This window comes from Ictidomys tridecemlineatus, chromosome 2, assembly GCF_052094955.1.
Source record: "Ictidomys tridecemlineatus isolate mIctTri1 chromosome 2, mIctTri1.hap1, whole genome shotgun sequence".
NCBI classification, from domain to species: domain Eukaryota; kingdom Metazoa; phylum Chordata; class Mammalia; order Rodentia; family Sciuridae; genus Ictidomys; species Ictidomys tridecemlineatus.
The window spans coordinates 47,092,631-47,099,473 of record NC_135478.1 but is presented as its reverse complement, the minus strand read 5'-3'; the positions used below and the strand labels follow the sequence as shown (position 1 = coordinate 47,099,473).

Sequence of the window (6,843 nt, the reverse complement as noted above, 5' to 3'; positions counted from 1 at the left end):
AGAAAGACAATGTTAAGAGACACAGGGAGAAGACAGCTATCTACAAGGCCAAGGGGAGAAGCGTGGAACAAATTCTTCCCAAGGCCTCAGGAGGAACCAGTCTTGCCAGTACCTTGACTTTGACTTCTAGTCTCCGGGACAGTGAGGCAATATATACACATATTTTTGTTCTGTTTGTTTAAGCCATTCCGTTGACATTATAGCTCTTAGAGTAGCCCTACTAGACTAATACATTACTAGTATGATTTTTTAAAATATAAAGCTAATCAACTCTTTAACAAAGGATAGAAATGCGGATATTTGCACGTGATGAAGCAAATCAGTATGAATAAGTTCATGATATTGTAAAAATTCTCTGATGTATCAATAAAAAAAAAGAAATGTGAATATTTTTATTTTGCCATTTCTAAAACTCTCAAGAGTTTGCAGCTTATTTCTGTGTCCTATCTTCTCTTAATGGAATTCTAATTCCACAAAATGAGGAATGAATACTGCACTCGCCTCATTTCTTCCTATTATTTCAAATGAGTCCTGTGATGTTCTCAGCTAGGTTTTTGCTTTCATGTATCTTGTCAAAAAGGAAGCTCACTTTTGATCTTCGTCTACTTAGGACTCATCAAAGGCTCAGGACATCCGTACTTCATGCTTCTCAACAAAAATACCAGCAACCTGGCTGAGGTCTGAAAGCCACCCTCTTCACAGGAACTCACAGACTGAATTTCTAGGTGGCTGAAGATGTCTGGATTGAAAACTACCCTATTTGAAAGGAAATGGGTGTCATCAATCTTTCCAGAATATCAAAAGCTATAAGACCCACAGCTCACAAGATATAATGACTGCCTAGAAAAACCACGTGAAGAGTGGCAGCCGGTGTAGTCCGTAGAATTTTAATCATCTGCTTGGCAAATTTGCTATGCAATCATTTAATTTTGAAAGCCTCTTTTTACATCTCATGGCCTGTGGGATAATTTGCGTAGACAAAGAAAGAAAGCCTCCCAGCTTCCAGATTGTAGAATCTCTCTATGATTTTTTGATTAAATGTAGCCCATCCTTTACTATATTCTTCAGAGCAGAAAAGACAGACAGCAGGCCTAGAAGAAATCAGTTGATTTTCACTGATTGAAAGACTCTCATGGTCAGCTATGGCAGCAAGCTTTCAAGTCTCCTATTTTCAGGTTTTGATGGAATTGGGCCTCTGAAATCTTTTGGTATATTTATGCCTCCTGTATTCATAAAGTAGCCCAGAGATACTCTGTATATTTGTAGTGATGAAGGTGGTGAGCTTGTTAAAATAATTTCAAATGCATTGAAATTATTATCAGAGTTGCAGAGGAAGTTCTCACTTGTGGGAGACCTTAACGTTTCCATGGAGTGACTAAATGTCATGTTGCCTGAGCCATCTCTGAGGCCTTACCACAGTAGCAGAGGAATGTAGGAGGTGAATTGTTTGGTAGTGCAGATGAATGACTTGAGAGACACAGAGGCAGGTTGATATCTCTAGGAAGGACATAGGGCCAAGGCAGGAAGTAGATGGGAAGCTACACATTTTATCCTGCATATTTCATTTTGGTTCTTTTTAAAATTTATTTAAAAAGAAAATATTTGTACTATGTAATTTAAAATCAAAGATAAAAGTGCAAATCTTGAACTAACATGAATGTAAACCCTCAAATACGTAGTAGTTCACACTGAATGTTTAAGTTTTTTTTTTAAATGCTAAGTGGGAGTGCACTGATTAATTGAAGCAGAATTTTTTTGACTTCTTCCAAACCCTTAGGCAGCCCCTTTTAAAATGCTGTACTCACATTTTATTTGTTTATTTTTTTAAATGACAGTAGCATGGACTTATTACTTACCTAATGTGTTAAATATGTTAGTGTCTTCACCTTTCATCTTCACTGGAATCCCCAGGAGGAAAAAATATGAATGTTAGAGAATTAGCCGGGTAGGCATCACCTACAGCTCCTGCCTCAAATGTATTATTCTCAGGAATGCATTTCAAACCCCTGACTTCATTAAAGACCATTTGGAGATACTGTCTTTTCACTGGATATACTATTAAAATGATGAACTGTTCAAACAGAAATAAACATAACTATCTTCCCCTATCCCCCTAAAGTCATCCTATTGTTGCTAGGGAATAAATCTCTGCATTGTCCCTGCCATATATGGATAGATAGCTGTTATTTGGAATGCTGCCTTGAAGGTCAAGTCCTAGGTTAGAAGAAACAAAGTGTCAAGATGTATCAAGAACAGAATTTTGGCTGAGATGCTGGGGCACAATTGTAATCCAGCATCTTGGAGGCTGAGATAGGAGGATTGCAAGTTTAAAGCCACGCAATTTAGTGAGGCCCTATGCAATTTAGCAAGATCCTGTCTCAAAATAAAATATAAAAAAGGGCTGGGGATGTAGTTCAGTGGTTAAATGCTACTGGGGTCAATCTCCAGTACTAAAATAACAACAACCAAAACCAGACAGGAAACAAACAAATAACCCAGAAATTTGTAATATAGGATATTTTGAAATAGACTGAGCTAGGTGCCACATAATAAATTCTTCAGATAACCCACATTTAGGCATCAGAGCTTTTAAAGATTTAGTCTTTCTCAACAATAAATGTTGTTGAGGATTGGGGGAAAAGGCACATTCATACATTGCTGGTGGGATGGCAAATTGGTGCAACCAATCTGGAAAGCAGTATGGAGATTCCTTAGAAAAGTTGGAATGGAATATATATAGTGCTGGGGATTGAACTCAGGGCCTTGTAAATGAGAGGTAAGTACTCTACCAACTGAGCTATATCCCCAGCCCCTGGAACCACCCAGCTAGTCCACTCCTCAGTCTATACCCAAAGGACTTAAAATCAGCATATTATAGTAATGCAGCCACATCATCAAATCAGCTGTTTGTAGCAGCTCAATTCACAATAGCTAAATGGTGGAAGCAACCTAGATGCCCCTCAATAGATGAATGGATAAATAAGCTGTGGTATAGACACACAATGGAATATCACTCAGCATTAAAAGAGAATAAAATTATGGCATTTGCAGGTAAATGGATGAAGTTGAGAATATCATAGTAAGCAAAGGAAGCCAATCCTAAAAACCAAAGGCCGAATGTTCTCTCTGATAAGTAGATGCTGATTCATAACATGGGGTGGGGGTGTGGGGGAGAGAGGGCATGGGAAAAATAGAGGAAATTTGATTGGGCAAAGAGGAGGGAGGGGTGGGGAGGGGGCATGGGGTAGGAAAGATAGTGGAATGAGATGGACATCATTATCCTAGGTACATGTGTGACTGCACATATGGTGTGATGCTACATCACGTACAACCAGAAAAATGAAAAGTTGGGGTGCAATTGTGTCCAATGAGTCAAAATGCATTCTGCTGTCATATATGCCTTAAAATTAAAATAATTTAATTAATAGAAAAAAGATTTAGTCTTTCTATTGGAAACCTTTAAAAATCATATATCATTTCTTGTGGGGATGGTGGCAAGAAGGCAGTATATACTGTTTGCAATTCAATCTTGTTAGCACAGGTTTATCACTATAAACATCTATTATTGTTCTCTGCTAGAATGTGAGTTAATGTAATGTGGAAGGATTCTTTTTTTAAAATCTTTTTAGTTGTCAATGGACCTTTATTATATTTATTTATTTATAGTACTGAGAATTGAACACAAATGCCTCACACCTGCTAGGTAAATGCTCTACCACTGAGCCAGAACCCTAGCCCTGGAAGGGCTTTTTAAATGTATCTCCCCTGTTGGATATGGTCCTTCCCAAAATAATTCTTATGTATGGTTTTCTAATATCCTAACAATGCAGTGTCTGTGTATAACATGTTGGTAACTCTTCTTTAGAAATGTGCAAGGGTATCTGTGCTGTACCAATCCTTCCCTGCTGGGATCCACGTTTTATCTTGCCCACTAGTTACTTTGTAGCCACCTCAATATGAGATGGATGGATCCAGTATCACAGTGTTTGTGTTCAGGTAACTTATTTTACTTGATATGGCCCCAAAACACAGGAGCAGTGATACAGTTTGGCAATTTAGATATGCCTAAGACAAGCTGTAAAGTGCTTCCTTTAAGAGAAAAGGAGAAAGTTCTTGACTGAATAAGGAAAGGAAAAAAATTGTACCTTGAGGTGACTGAGATCTATGGTAAGAATAAAAATCGATCTGTGAAACTGTGAGGAAGGAAAAAGAAACTCCTGCCAGTTTTGTTGTCACACTTCAAACTGCAAAAGTTAGGACCATGGCAATAAAGTGCTTAGTCATTCGCCTCGATTCATCTCATCCTGAGGGCACTGGATCCTCTCATGCCATCACAAGATGACCGAGCACTACAATAAGACATTTTGAGGTAGAACACATTCACATAATTTTTTGATTATAGAATATAGATATAATTGTTCTATTTTTGGTTATTTTTGTTAATCTCTTACTGTGCCTAAATATATGTAATGTATATATATTACATATAAAATATAATCTATATTTAATATAAACATAAATAAAACATATCATATTAATATAATATATAAATATCATACATTTATATGTAAATATAATGTTTATATTATATTTATGCAATATATATTATGTAAATATGTATTTCATATATATTATGTAAATAATATATATATTTAATCATGGCTCCCTAGAAACTAGTTGGAAGGTTTTTTTTTCTTATCTAGTTTTCAAAAAAGTCATATCATATATGTATTTTTTTTGAGATGTGGGTCTTGCTATGTTGTCTAGGCTGGTCTGGGTTCAAGTGATCCTCCCACCTTAGCCTCCTAAGTAGGTGAGATTACAGGTGCACACCACTGAGTCCAGCTTATTTCTTACTCAAATATTTCATACAATTCACAAGTAAAACCATCTGAACCTGGAATTTTCTTTATGGGAAAGTTTTTGGTAACAGATTCAGCTTCTTTAATTGATATAAAGCTATTTCATATTTGCTGTTTCATCTATTGACCATTTTGATGTTATTTTTTTCAAGGAATTTTACTATTTCATCTTAATGATCAAATTAGCATAAATCTGCTCATAACATTTCCTTATTATCTTTTAATGTGTTTTTGCTCCTGATATTGGTAATTTGTAATTTTTATTTTGATTAGTCTGGCTGTTGTTTTATCTATTTTATTATCTTTTCAAATAACTAGAATTCCCCCTTGTTAATTTTATCTATTATTTGTTTTTTGTTTTAATTATTTATGCTCTTATCTCTATATTTTATTCCATTACTTTGATCTTTTTTCTTACTTTATGAAGTTGGAATCTTTGATATTATTCTTTTGTAACATTAGCATTTAAAACTATAGATTTCCCTTTGGACATTGTTTTAAATGTACATCATCAGCATTATTCAGTTTTTACATATTTGGATGTTTTTGATATTTTATTGTTGGTGATTTCTAATTTAATTCCACGAATTAGATAACAAATTCCATATGACTTCAATTCCTTTATAATTATTGAGACTTCCGTGGTCCTACACATATTCTGTGTTTTTCATGTGTATATTGGGGATCAAACCTAGCCTTACATGCTAAGCAAGCATTCTACCACTAAGCTACAGCCTCGGCATTATTCAATTTCTAAAATAAAATTTATATATATATATATATATATATATATATATATAATTTTTAGGTATAGATGGACTCAATACATTTATCTATCTATCTATCTATCTATCTATCTATCTATTTACCTATTTATTTATTTATTTTTGTGCTGAGGGTCAAACAGTACTCCACTAGGCAAGTGCTCCACCACTGAGCCACAACTCTGACCCTTATTCAGTCTTAATGAAGGTATCATGTGAATTTATAAAAAGTATGTATTCAACAGTTGTTGGGTTTAGTGTTCTATAAGTATTAATTAGGTAAAAAATAGGAGGTAGTGTGGATAAAATCTATGCCTTTACTGATTTATTTTTGTCCAGTTGTTTTATTAATTGCTAAAATTGGGTTGTTAAATTCTTCAACCATGATTGCATTATATATATCCCTTTAATTCTGTTGAATTTAGCTTTATGTATTTTGAAACTCTACTATTAGACACACATATCTATATATCTATCTAATATTTGTGATCATGCAATCCTGATGAATTAGTGATTTTACAAAATGTTCTTTTATATCTCTGATAAGACTTCTTTTTCTCAAAGTTCCATTTATCTAGTATTGGTGTAGTTACTATAACCTTGTTATATTCACTGTTGTGTGGTCTTTTTTTCTGTTAATGATTTTCAGCCTTTCTATATCTATGTTTAAAGCACTTTTCTTATAGATAGTGTGTAGCTGAGAATTGCATTTTATTTTGAGGCAAGATCTTTTTTTTTTTAATACAAGGGATTGAACCCAGGGGTGTTTAACCACTGAACGGTATTCCCAGACCTTTGTACTTTTTATTTTGAGACAGGGTCTAGCTAAGTTGTTGACACTGGCTTTGAACTTGTGATCCTCCTGCCTTAGCCTCCCAAACTGCTGTGATTACAGGCATGAGCCACTGCACCCAGTTAGAAGCAGGGTCTTACTCAGTTGCTTAGGGCCTTGCTAAGTTGCTGAGGCTGGCCTCCAACTTGGATCCTCCTGCCTCAGTTTCCTGAGTTGCTGGGATTACAGGTGTGTACCACTGCATATGCCTTTATTGTGATTTTTGTTATGGTTGGATTTAGGCGTGTCCCACTTTGCTATTTATCTTTGGTCTCTGACTTTTATTTCCTTCCTTTATTACCTTAAAAAAATGAATATTATTTAAATACTTTTAAAAATGCCATTGTGATTTTCACTAGTTTTATAGCTTTGACTCTGCATTGTG

The 6,843-nt window shown here is 34.9% G+C and overlaps 1 non-coding gene across 1 annotated transcript; it reads left to right on the top strand.

The window, feature by feature from the left end:
* The first annotated feature begins 300 nt into the window (after positions 1 to 300).
* LOC120892102 (small nucleolar RNA Z39) lies at positions 301 to 363 on the top strand. Its single transcript, XR_005736762.1, has one exon. It is a non-coding gene; the product is annotated as a small nucleolar RNA Z39 (small nucleolar RNA).
* Positions 364 to 6,843: the final 6,480 nt, after the last annotated feature.